General features: G+C 42.6%; 1 protein-coding gene across 1 annotated transcript in view; it reads left to right on the top strand.

The window, feature by feature from the left end:
• Positions 1-6134: 6134 nt before the first annotated feature.
• BCLAF1 (BCL2 associated transcription factor 1) overlaps positions 6135-14207 on the top strand; it is an 84778-nt gene continuing 76705 nt past the window's right edge. Inside the window, exon 1 of the mRNA XM_082249714.1 lies at positions 6135-6236. The gene's annotated coding sequence lies outside the window, so the exon portion shown is untranslated. The remainder of the gene's footprint in view (positions 6237-14207) is intronic.

Below are 14207 nucleotides of genomic sequence, written 5' to 3'. Positions count from 1 at the left end.
TGGAAGTGTCATTTGCTGAGGATTTTTTCAGCCAGAGAGCAGATATCTGTGACATAGGCAGCATGAGAGATAATAAAAAGAGATACAAAAAATCCATGTTAATTGTTTCAGCAATAGTATAATACTCACCCCTCTAGTGTCCCATATATTCTACTTCTCTCTGTTCCAGCAATGAAGCCTTCAATAGACTGTTTAGCATTCAACACATTATATAATGATGTAGGAGTCAGGAGATGGCACTACAGTACGCAGTGACGGATGCAGGCATCCAATGTTTCCTGAAGTGGCAAATCAAATGTCAAAGAGCTTTACAAAGGCTGCAACACAGGAGGGGAGGGAAGTTAGGAGACATAAGGAGAGATGGATTTCTAATCTGTATGCAAACGATAAACCCTTTTACAGGGAAGAATTGTTTAAGGGCTCATTCGCACTTTTGCATTGCAATAAAAACACATGACATACTGCCGTGCCATTCATTGTGACTATCTGTATGGAACACATCCAGAATAGAAACAAGGCTCTCCCCCTTAAAAAAAAGCACCCCAATACTGCAAAGCCCACTCACATACCATTCATTTTTGGTTCATCAAAACAAAGGCTAATTGCACCTTTTGCAAAAAATAATAACTACATCCATATTGATCAGTAAAAAAAATGTGTATATGTCCTTTATACACAGCTAATCGCAGATCGGGGTAAAGAGTCAATCACAGCGGCCTTTTACCATGTGATCAGCTGTGTCCAATCACAGCTGATCACATGTAAACAGACTTGCTGTTTGTTGCCATTTCTTTCACACGCTGTCTTTGTGTGTGGAAAGGAAAGCCAATAACCTGCAAGGCTGACAGGGCACAGTGATTACATTGTTTACATTAAAGTGATTGTAACCTAAAAAAAAAAAAAGAAAGCGCTTCTGTTCCCTTATAGCAACTTAAACAGCACAGTGCTTATGCGCTCTAATCTACCCCTTTCTAAGCTGTAAAAAACCTGGTTGATCCTGCCTGTTCTCGTGTCCCCCTCTGTGTGCTGATGACGGTAATCATGGCTGCTGATCCCTGATTACCGTTGTCAGTTTACCTGCCTTCTTAATCCCACTGCTCTCTCCTCTCCCTCTTCCACTGCCTGTCAGCTCCTGGGTGTGTCTCTCCCCCTATCCGCCCCACCCTCCTGCTGCTATTAGTAGCTGGCAGTAAAAGTAAAGAACAATTACAGCCAGCTACTCTGTTCAATTAATCTCTCCTACACTGTGTAAATGCTTTTTTAAAACAAGGCCTGTAAATACCTTATCTTCTCTTCTGGCCGGTCAGATAGGGGAGGGGCTGAGCAGCCAGTACAGCAGTCACATGACCTCCCCAGGTGACGTTAGAGGGGATCACGGCCCCTCCCGCTGTAGCCCGTAGATTGAAGGAATATAGTGGCCAGAGGTCACGTGACCGGCCATAAAAGATTGAACACAATTTATTTACAGGAATCCTTTTTAAAAAACATTTACACAGTCTAGGTGAGATTAATAGAACAAAGGAGCTGGCTGTAATTGTTCTTTACCTTTACAACCACTTTAATATTCAGGGCACCGATCATCAATGCCCTGATTATCAGTGCAGCCTCATTAGTGCCTCCTCATTAGTACAGCTCATCAGTGCCACCTCATTAGTGCCCACCAGTGCAGCCTCATAATTTCCCATCAGTGCAGCCTGATCTGTGCTCATCAGTGCAGCCTCATCAGCGCACATCAGTGAACAAGAAAAATTACTTCTTTGCAAATTTTTTGAACAGATACCAAGATTTTTTTTTTCCAAGTTGTTCGGTCTTTTTTGGTTTGTTTAGCAAAAAAAAAAAAAAGGCCAGTGGTGATTAAATAGCACCATAAGAAAGCTCTATCTGTCTCAAAGAAAAAAAGATAAAAAAATAATATGAGTACAGTGTTGCATGACCACGCAATTGTCATTCAAAGTGCGATGGCTCTGAAAGCTGAAAATTGGCCAGGGCAGGAATCTGGTGAAAATGTCCTGTATTGAAGTGGTTAAAGTATAACTGAAGGCAAAACTTTTTTTTTTAGTTTTGAATAAAGTGGAGAGGGATTAGAAGCCCTGATAGTTTTTATTGCAGTCTGCTCCCCATTAAGAAATTTCACAATCTCTATTTGTCCTGTTTTACAATATCATCATCGAATGTAAAAGAAAATCCCAAAGTTTGGTTTGTCCCCACAAAATTAAAAGAAATCTTCCAATGGGAACACTAGTTCAGGTGACCTTGGGGTCCAGAAGGAATTCCCTTAATTTGCAGGGATTTCCCCTCACTTCCTGTTAGGCTATGGGACAGGAAGTGAAGGGAAATCTCCGCAATGGGACACAGATGGCAGGGAAAAAAAAAACCTGACAGGGGGTATAACCTTCACTTGCTCTATATAAAATGGAAAAATATGCTGTGCCTATAGTTCCACTTTTAATGAGTATGCTAGCACAGACTGCAGTTTTTTGGTCCATGGCCTCTCAGGCCAGTATTAATGCAGATCCCAACCCAAAAGGGGAAGTTCCGCTTTAGGGAATTGACCCCTGCTCCTCTTGAAGTATTGGCAATTTTGAGGAGCAGGGGGGGAGCAGGTACCTGATTTTGACAGGTAACCGCTCCCACTTCCGCCCTGACCACCTATGTGAACTGAAGCGGAAGTTTGCCTCTCTCCCTGCCAGCAGTCTTCTGGGACACGACAGGTCCCAGAAGACTGCTTGATCATACACGATGCGCTGCTAGCGCATACGTGCCTGCCTGTGAAGCCGCAAGCTGTCACAGCCAGGTGCACATTGTTAAGATGCCGGTGCGAAGTAAAGAAGGTAGCTGGTGAGACCGACTGAGGTTGGCACACCGCTGGATTATTGGACAGGCGAGTGGCTAAATCAGCAGGTACAGTTTTTGTAGCTGCTGACTTTTTATTTTTTTTCCACAGGAGACTGGAACTCCTCTTTAAAGAAGCTGTAAACCTCCTAAAAAAAAAAAAAAAAAAATTAAAAACCTGTAAGAAAAAGGCATAATGAGCTAGTATGCATCGCATACTAGCTTATTATGAAATACTTACCTTAGAACAAAGCCCTTCCAGTGGCACCTGCTCACCGCTAAGATGGCCAACATAGTCACCCGTCTTCCTTCCGGCTTCGTCTGATTTGCCAGAGCAAATGCACACGGGAGCCGGCGTTCACGGCACAGGGCTCTGAAGGAACAGCAGGGGCGGCCGTTCCTTCAGAGCGCATGCGCCAGTGATGTCACTATCTGCATGTACAGTAAATATCTCCTAAACCAGTCATGATTAAATGGCGCCCATAAAAAGAATCATGAATAGTAAAACTCAGGAATTGTAGTCCATGGGTAACAATGTCCTTTGTGATAAAATATTATATCACTCACCACAGCAGTCCAAAGTCCTAATAAAACATATATAAACCTGGTAAGGAGATCACCGTATCCATATTGCAGTCAGTCTCTCTCATGGATATGAGGAAATAAGCAAAAACAATAAAACCTTCATGGTGTAGTATTTCAAACGATAAAATTCTTGTTCAGAGCAAAGGGGAGATAAACCCCCGAGATGGAGAAGGCAAACGACAAACGCACGTGTTCAACTCCTGTCAGCCCACATGCAATGCAAACTCATCAAAAGGAAGGTAATATATCGCTTAATAACAGGACCAAAAGCTCGAGACATCCGGTCACACAGGTCTGAGAAGCAACGAAAAACACACTCCATTCTCTCCGTATGATAGTCACAGCAAAACAGATGATGTGTCATAAGATTTTGTTTATTGGTAGTATCCACGGTAAAACATTATAAAGTTACAAGACAGCCCCTCACATGTAGAACGCCGCCGCAACTCACAATCGCGGCAGTGTGACGTCACGTGAAAGGCTTCGCCCACCGCGTTTCCAGCCAATGCTCCTCATCAAGGGGCCTCTAGTGTCCACTTTGATTGGTGATATAATACCTTATCACAAAGGACATTATTATCCATGGACTACATATCCTGTGTTTTACTATTCATGATTCTTTTCATGAGCGCTGCAATTTTGTATTTATATATTTATTGAAGAGTGTGTTATACCTTTTTGATTGCAAGCAGCTGCATTTCATCTGCGCTGGTCTTATTTATACATTTCTATCATTAAATGGCAGCTCGCCGTCCAAGAACGGATCACACGATGCTTCCGCCTGGACCGTCAGGCCGCTACCTTTGAGCAGTCATTTGTTTGCTGGGACTGCGGGTGTCCCAGCAACCAGTGACTTCCCGTGTGTGCGCCCCGCCCCCCTGCTTCTGACTGCGTCTCTCACTTCCAGCTGGGCTGCACGTTGAGGCGTGACGTCACGTGCGCGCCCCGCCCCCCTGCTGCTCGTGGCTCCAGGCTCTTACACCTTGCAAGGTATATGTCGCATTTTCCACCCCTGCAGATTGCTGACTCCTGCCCCAAAGGTATGTGGGACACATGTTAAAGGGGATTGCTGATTAGAATATTTTATAAAGTGCAAACTGATGGGCATATTTTGTTAAGGGGCACACTGATGGGCACATTTTGTTATGCCCATTAGAGTGCCCCATAAAATAAAATGTGCCCCATATTTTATGTTAAGGGTCACGCTGATAGGCAAATTTTATGCTAAGGGGCACACTGATGGGCACATTTTATGTTAAGGGGCACGCTGATGGGCATATTTATGCTGTGGTTCACACTAATGGGCATATTATATGTTAAGGGGCACTCTGATGGGCACAATTTATGTTAAGGGGGCACACTGATGGGGACAACTGATGTAAGGGGGCACTCTGATGGGAATGCCTGACATAAGGTGGCACTGTGATGGAGACACCTGATGTAAAGAAGTACTGTGATGGGGGCACCTGATGTAAGGGGACAGTCTGACTGGAATGCCTAATGTAAGCTGGCACTGTGATGGGGACACCTGATGTAAGGGGGCACTCTGGCAGGAATGCCTGATGTAAGGTGGCACTGTGATGAGCACACCTGATGTAAAGAAGCACTGTGATGGGCACATTTTTGGTGCCCATCAGAATGCCCCTTAACATAAAATGTGCCCATTAGAGTGGCCCTTAACATAAAATGTGCCCATCAGCATGCCACATATTTTATGTTAAGGGACACACTGATGGGCACATTTTATGTTTAGGGGCACTCTAATGGGCACATTTAATGTTAAGGGGCACTCTACAAACTTTCATAGCACAGACTTGAGATTCGGACCTCGGCCCAAAGAAAATTTTAGTGACTGCATCTCCTTAAAGCAGAGTTCCACCCTCGGAAATAATTTTTCACTAAAAATACCCCCGGGACAGTCAGGGCTAGTACATTCCACAATGGATAGCCTCTGAACTGTCCCAGGTCGCCCTTACCTTTTAGAAGAAATACTTACCTTGAAATTGTCTTGTCCAGCGCTGCCATCTCAGGTGTGGGCATGCCCAGAAGCTGTTTAGCAGGGAATGATGCGCCTGCACCGGACATGATGAGCGGGGCTGGTGCAGGCGCATTGATTCCTGGGAGCGATGACGTTCAGCTCCCAGGAATCAATGTAAGCAGGAAGAGACGGCGTGTGCCGCAGCCGCAGAGGGAGGAAGTAAGGTGAGTATATTTTCTTCTAACACAAGGTAAGAAAAAAAAAAAATCGTGATTAGCCATTTATTTTTCAGGTGACACTCAGCAAGCAGATGGGGCAAAGTGACTTTTAACGGTGGAACTCCGCTTTAAATTTTAATTCAATACCCCTGTCCTAACGGTACAAGTTTAGGAGATATTTACAGTACCTATAGGTAAGCCTTATCATAGGCTTACCTATAGGTAAAAGTTATAGAGGGAAGTTTACTTCCTCTTCAACATGTTAAATTTCTAACAACATATTTCAAGTTGCTGCAGCAGCGTGGAACGTTCCACCTGTACACCCTGTGCCACTATTGGCCAGTGAACAGAAAGCTCTAACAGGTAGAAGAATCCTCAAACGTCTAGAATAAACAGAAGCCAATCAGAGATTGCCAGCAGATCACATGACAGCACGCTGTGCGCCTCTTGCGATGGAATAGAAGGCAGTACTTCCAGTTCAAGTTATGCCCTCCCCCACTCGCCCGTTCTACTTCCGGTTCTCTGACTTCCTCTCACATTCGCCTCCCATCTGGCTTGAGCTTAGAAGAGGAATGGCGGTGTATTGGCTGCGGGAACGGGTGTGAAGTGCGCACGTCTGTCAGGTGTGTAGCCTGTCTTCTGGTTAGGACAAGCGCTGTGCATGGGGTTTTGTGTGCATTACTCTGCAGCCATCTTTTAGTAGATAGGCCTCCACCTCATGAGCAGCGTACATGGTTTGTTATCTGAGCCCACACTCTCCCCTCACTCTCCCATGCAGCTCAAGTGGTGATAAACAGTGCTGGCTTTCTCTCACAGCTTGCCTGTCATTCCCATCCAGGGGTAATGCTTCCTACAGACGGCCCTTGTCCCTTCAAGTGGTGCTTTTAGATGTTCCTTAACCACTTAGGGACCAGGTCTATTTCTGACATGTTGTTTTACAAAGGAAAATCAGCATTTTTTGCTAGACAATTACTTAGAACCCCTAAACATTGTGTATGTGTGTGTATATATATATATATATATATATATATATATATATATAAAAAAAAAATTCATTTTTTTTCTTTCTTTAGCTTCGAGAATAAAATGGAGAGCATTGCAATAATTTGTCACACCGTATTTACGCAGCGGTCTTGCAAACGCAATTTTTTTTGAAGGAATACTCTTTTTGAATAAAAAATAAGAAAACAGTAAAGTTAGCCCAATTTTTTTCTGTAGCGTGAAAGATAATGTTATGCCGAGTAAATAGATACCCAACATGTCATGCTTCAAAATTGCGCGCGTTCGTGGAATGACAACAGACATTGGTACTTAAAAATCTCCATACGTGACACTTTAAAAATGTCTACAAGTTACCAGTTTAGAGTGACAGAGGAGGTCTAGGGATAGAATTATTGCTCTTACTCTTTAACGATTGTGGCGATACCTCACGTGTGCGTTTTGAACACCATTTAAATATGTGGGCGTTACTTGCTTATGCGTTTGCTTCTGCGAGCTAGGAGGGATGGGGGCGCTTTACATTTTTATTGTTTTTTTTCTTTTTTATTTTTACACATTCCCTTTAAAACTTTTTTTTTTTAATCACTTTTATTTCTATTACAAGGAATGTAAACATCCCTTATAATAGAAGTAAGCAGGACAGGTCCTCTTTAATGTGAGATCTGGGGTAAAAAAGACCCCAGCTCTCACATCTACACTAAAAAGCATGGGAAAAAATTGGGGCCCTTTAAAGCCCTTGGGAGGAAGCGACGTATGACGTCACCCTGGTTCTCCAAGGCCATAGAGTTGAGTCGGGGCCAGCTTGCCTTCACGCGACTTCCTGCTTAGGAGGAGAGAGGATCGTTTTCCCCGCTATGGACGGCTCCGGTAAGATGGAAAAACGACCTGGAAGCGGCGGGAGGGGGGCTCCTCTCCCACCGCCCATAAAAGTGATCCCGCAGCAAATTCACTGCTGGGACCACTTTTATGTGAAAGAGAACCTCCTGCTCTGTAAAAAAAAAAAAAAAAATACCGGGGTTGTGGCATAACCCCCGGTATTTAATGTCAAAGTAGTGACGTAAAACTGTGGCAGGGGGTCCGTAAGTGGTTAGAGTGCGCCAAATTACACTAATCCCAGCCTGTGTATGAAGATGAGCTATTCTTTTCCAGCAGCTTTTTTGTCAAACTTGGCTGTATTGCGAATCTATAGTCACTGCAGTCATGTGACACTTCCAGATGTGTGGTATACATGCTCCTACATCTTAATGGAGGAATCAGCAGGAGCAACCACAGTGCTGAGGCAAGGGAGCATGTATACCCCACATCTGGAAGTGTCATGTGACTGTCGATCTGTAACACAGCCGAGTTTTAGATTATGTTCACACTAGCCTGCATGGTAAAACATGGTGCTTTACCATGCAGGTTTGTGCAGTACTTTGTGTATTTCAGTGCATCACACTGATTGTTTTTTTTTTTCTCCCCTCCCAACTAAAGCCTAATGCACACGGGGCCGAATGTCAGGCGACATTGGCCTGTTCAATAAAAACCGTCCAACGTTCTGGACATGTGTGTGGCAGCCAGTCTGACAGAAGCATTCTGGGAAAATAAACAGACTGCCTCCTGATCAGTGCTCTCAGCCAATGGGAGAGGGCTGAACAGTGTTCTCCCTGTCAGGACATAATAGAACAGCAGGGGAGATTGCTGTACTAACATCAGATTGTTAGTACAGCAGCTCCGACCAGAGCTATTGTTTTTTTTTTCTTTTTTCTTCAACTCGCTGAGTTGAACGAAAAACAAAAAGATAGTGGTGTGTCCTAGGCTTTAGGGGACATTTACTAAAACTAGAGCACTCAAAATCTGGTGCCGCGGTGCATGGTAACCAATCTGCTTTTAACTTCAGCTTGTTAAATTAACCATTTGTCACCTGGCCCCTACCTGGAAAAGCAGAATCAGGTGTGTGTATATGTGTAATATATATCATAGTTTGTAGACGCTATAACCTTTGCGCAAACCAATTAATATACACTTATTGGGTGTTTTTTTTTTTTTTTTTTTAACAAAAATTTGTAGCAGAAAACATTGGCCTAAGTTTATGAAGAAATGTGATTTTTTTTTTTTTTGTTTAAAATTTTTATTTGATATGTGTAATAGCGGAAAGTAGAAAAATAGTGTTTTTTTTTTTTTTAATATATATAATGCAAAAAATATATAGTGCATTAATGCAAAAAATACAAAAACACATTGGTGATCAAATACCACCAAAAGAAAGCTCTATTTGTGAGGAGAAAAATGATATACATTTTTGTGTGGGTACAGCCTTGCATAACTGCGCAATTGTCATTTAAAGTAACGCAGTGCTATATAGCAAAAAATGGCCTTGTCATGAAGGGTTGCCAAATTTTCTGGAGGTCAAGAGGGTACAGTACTACACTACAAACTACATTGCATCCACAAACCAAGAACCCTGTTTAAAGCGGAGTTCCACCCTAAAAAAAAATTTTTTATATAAAAAATACCCCCGGGACAGTCGGGGCTAGTGCATTTAAGCAATGATAGCTTCTGAACTGTCCCCTGTTTCACTTACCTTTTTAGAAGAAATACTTACCTTGAAAATGTCTTGTCCAGCACTGCCATCTTAGGTGTGGGCAGCTGAAGCCGGAGCGTCCCCCTTCTGTGACGTCGGAGTCCCAGAATGCGTCTGCACCGGCCTTGCTCGTCACTTCCGGTGCAGGCGCGTCATCCCTGCACAGTTTCTGGGCATACCCAGAAGCTGTTTATCAGGGAATGACGCGCCTGCACCAGAAGTGACGAGCAGGGCCGGTGCAGACGCATTGACTCCTGCGAGCGATGACGCTTATCCCTCAGGAGTCAATGCAAGCAGGAAATGGCGCGGGCCGCGGCTGCAGCGAGAGGAAGGAAGGGAAGTATATTTTCTTTAAAAACAAGGTAAGTAAATAAAAAAAAAAAAAAATTAAATTAATCAATTCTTTTTCAGGTACATTATTTTTATATTAAAGCAAGTGGATGGTGAAAAGTTGTTTTTGAGGCCGGAACTCCGCTTTAGTTTGTAATATTCAAAGCAAACTCCCCCATCCATCAATATCGCTATTCTTTTTGTTGGGAAATCACTTTGAAAAACACCCCCTAAGGCCCCTAGCATTTCTGGCCATGGCCATCTTGAGAAAGGGCAGATGTTTCGGGTAGCAATCCATCTACCCTTAGTTCAGACATGCAGGCAAGAGGGTGTGCTTAGCTAAGAAAACCCCTACTTGGCTCCTGAAGACTCTTGGGATGTATGACATCATTTGCCTAGACATGGAAACCAGGAAGTAGCATTTTATTTTTATTTTTTTAACATCTCTTCAAGTAAATTGTATACTTTCCTATATATTTACTAATGCTTGCAGCATAAGGATTACAAATAGCCAATGTTGATTGAGAGCATGAAGTTCTACTTTAAGCTTTGACAATTAAAACCTAGAAGGTGATCGGTTATTATGCACAGCTGCACCAGATTCTATATGCACCAGTTTTAGTAAATTTCCCCCTTAGGCTCCGTTCACATATATGCGAATCGGATGCGTTTCGAAATGCATCTAAATTCCCATACAATGTGAAACAGTGTTCTGTCAGATTACCGCTACCCATCAGGTCGTCTAACGGAAGTGACGTTCCATCCAAAAAACACTTACTGTGCATGCACTATGTGTTCCAACATGTGTTCCATGGTGCTATGTGTTCCAAACACTTCAGGATCTTACGGTTAGCGATATTCTGATAGAACACCCATGCAGACATCTTACTACACCCAGCTACATCCTTAAATATAGAGTAATTTTAGCAATAAAGTGAGTGATTACAAATCTAGTATATTGACATCTGTGATGCTGTTTTGATGTTACATTTTCAAAGAAGCTAGATGCCAGCATTAGTAAGGTGGCGGAGGCCGTGTTGGTACACCCCGCACTGCTCAGCGCTAAACCTTTATGCTTTCAAAATTCAACATTCAAACAGCATTACAGATATCGATATACTTTATTTATGCTCACGTTATTGCTAAAATTTTTGTCAGAACATGAAATGTTTGGAACGCATAGCGCTGCGGAACAAATAGCGCATGTGCAGTAAGTATTTTTGGTCAGAGCGTCACTACGATCTGATTAGTAACCATAATCTAAGGCCGGTAGCCTTCTCAATGTAGCCGGTTTACACATTTGTCATGCGGCCGTGATGCGGTTTTAAAGAGTCCTGTGCATTTTTTAGTCCGGTTTAGGTACAATTTCAGGGAAAATCTGCATTGAATCGCACCTGAACTGATGAAAAGTAGTGCACCAGACTCCCGTGCTAGAACTGCGGCTGCATATGTGAACCCAGCTTTAGTGTCACTTCATTCTTGCTAATGCACAGCAGCGCGGTGCCATCTAGTGCAATGTAGACATGCTGTGTTTTTCTGCACATCCCCCCCCCCCCCCCCGGCAATATGGCGCAAACAGGACACGTAGAAAACAATTGTTCTTTGTGACATGCTTTTATCCAGTGCAGAAAAAAAAAACACAAGTCACCGCAAATATGTGGTCAAGCATCAAAAGTATAGAGAAAGCCAAACCTTTTTTGTCTAAAGAAAGATGATTATTAATGTGGGGTTAATATTTTTGCAGTAAGTTGAAGGGAAAGTAAATTAAAGCTGAAAGTATAACTACTTAAGGCGAAACATCTTTTTTTTTATTTCTTTTTTTTGCTCAAGTTTCCAGTAAGGTGGAGAGGTAATACAGCCCCTATTTGGTTTTTATTGCCATCTGGGGAGGATGCAAACTTGTCCAGTTAACTATTCTCATCAAAAGTGAGATTAAAGGAAAATCCCAAATTTTGGTTTGTCCCCAGAAAAGTAATGGAGGGGAAATCTTCCAATGAGGACTCTGGTAACATAGGAGGCCCCAAGGGATCACCTTAATTTGCAGAGATTTCCCCTCACTTCCTATTTTGGCTATGGGACAGGAAGTGAAAGGAAATCTCCCCAATGGGACACAGAGGGCAAAAACCAAAAAAAAACTGGCAGTGATTATAACCTATAATATCTGTGATGGTGTTGAGCTGCTGAAAGCAAAAAGTATGGATAAGTACCAAAAAAACGTGTGAATCGCGTGCTAAATTATGTGCATCTTTCAATCTTCCATTGGAAGATTTCCCCCTCTTACTTTTCTGGAACAACCCAAAATTTGGAATTTTCTTTTACTTTTACTGTTGATAATAGTGAATGGGGCAAATAGAGAGAGTTAATCTCTTTAACTGGGGCCAGACAGCAATAAAAACTGTGAAGCGTTCTAATCATTCTGCACTCTATCCAAAACTTAAAAAAATATGTTTTTCCTTCAGTTATACCTTAGGCTCCCAGGACTCACACCTCCAGTACTCAAAAATAAGCATGTATTAGCCAGACAACACAAAATTCCCACTCCTTAGGTTAGGACCACTTAAGCCTCCTGTCCCCTGGGGGGCCCCCTTTGTACACTTCCCAGTAGCTTCTGGAATTTAGAGATATGGTTCCTTTAAGACTTCTAGATATTCATGCGGCCATTATGTCTTGCTCTGTGTAGTATGTATGAAAAACCAGGCAATTTATGGTAAGAATTACAGTCAAACAGTAAATATGTTAAAACCATGCAGAAACCAAATACTGAACTTTCTATTAGGTCCCTTCCTATCCGCATCTACCTTAGCTCACACCCTACACATTATGTCACGATCATGTGACTTCAGGTTTGATTATAACCTTCCCTTACTGTATCCAAATTTAAAAATCTAAAAGGTTTGCTGACCCTTTTAACTAGTTTGGGCCAAGTTGGCCCAAACAAACTATTTTCTACACTAACAAGTACACCAGCTATGTGCACTGTATAATCTATATGCGGTGTCACCCTTGGGTTCTTGCAGTGAGACAAAAACTTCTCATCAACTGGAACAAAATAGAGTTGGGCTGAGCAGTGCTCAGCCATTTATAGGCAGCTTTGTATTCTCTGAATGCAAAGCTGCCTATGATTGGTTGAGTTGGAGATCATGTTATCTGCCCGCCTCATCCAATCAGGGCGCTTGTGTTCGTTCAGAGAATACAAAGCTATCTATGAATGGCTCGACACCACTCGGCTCAATTCCTTTTTGTTCAAAGTGTGAGATGAGACTTTCTCATCTCACAGCCAGAACACAAGGCTGTATATAGCTGAGGCTACATCATTTTATACAGCGTGTCCAGTGCTTCACTATATGAAATAGTTAAACTAGCTAAAGAGGCAATACAACTGAAATTCAGCTTTACATCTTTTCTCATTTGTCACTAAAGCAAATGTCTTCAGTGTAAGATTTGTCCTCTCCTGTGACAACTTGAAAGTCTAGATTTGTTCTCCTTTTCAGTGGCAGTGGTCTTTTGGACAAATAAAGGGGTGAATCTCCCCAGCTGGGGCACAGACAGCAATAAAGCTATCACATGAGTGCTAACCCTTAGTTATTCTTAAAATCAAATATAAAGAATATCTAAAGGCAGAACTTAGTTCTTTTATTATAGATAGCGTAGGGGAGGGTTAAAGGAGAAGTATAGCCAATGCCTTTTTCTGTGAGTTATAGGAGTGCAGTTTGCGCTGCACTCCCGTGACCTGTTTTCAGATGACAGGCTAAAGCCCACTGTCGGCTTATGTCGCAGGCTCTGGAAAGATCCCGACCATATGGTCTGGATCCCCCCAGAGTCCTTGAATGACAGCTGACTCAGAGGGGCAGAGAAGATAGTCAGTTTACTGCATAGCTAATACTACTTCAGTCTAGTATAGTGGACACTGGGGCCTCATAGTTTGGTAATGGGAATTGTTTGGGCCACCTTGGCCCAAAGAACTTATTTAACCACTTCCCTCCCATAGGACATCATATGACATCCCGGACTTTGAGTGGAGATATCTGAATGATGCCTGCAGCTGCAGGCATCATTCAGATCATTCTTTTCTGCTGGCGATTGCCTGCAAAGTAAAAACAACCATAGCGGCTGTTCAGCCACTTGATTGTTTTTACAGGCTTTTACCATAGAGCTGACAGAGGACCAGAAGGTCCTCGGCCATTTCTATGACCTTCAGAGATCTGATATGACGCCACTTTCGACATTGACGGATGTAAACAATGCAGTGTTTTTTGCTGAAAAGGCTGAGATCAAATACTGTGTGGCATAAAGAATTGCAGCTACCGCCATTTTATTCCCTAGGCCTAGTGTCTCTGCTAAAAAAACAAAACATATGTAATGTTTAGGGGTTTTGAGTAAATTTTTAGCAAAATAAAATGATGGTATTAACATGTAGGAGTGAAGTGTCGGAATTGGCTTGGGCTGGAAGTGCTTAAAGAGCATTGAAACCTAGAAATCCACATTAAAACTGCTCTTTTTTGCCAGCATGTTGTCATTATGGAGGTTTCCCTTCAATTCCTGTCCCATATAGACTCGATCTATCTAGGCTATCCTTCCAGTGTGAGGGAAATCACTTAGTCATCACAGATACAAGTATCCCCATTGTGAGATTTCCTATTCCTGCTCTGGTGGCACCTTACATTTTTGGATATGCCCACACTTTCATTCATGGGGAACATTG

The sequence above is a fragment of the Pelophylax lessonae genome, assembly GCF_965119305.1.
Source record: "Pelophylax lessonae genome assembly, chromosome: 3".
NCBI classification, from domain to species: domain Eukaryota; kingdom Metazoa; phylum Chordata; class Amphibia; order Anura; family Ranidae; genus Pelophylax; species Pelophylax lessonae.
This window is presented reverse-complemented; position numbering and strand designations above follow the sequence as displayed.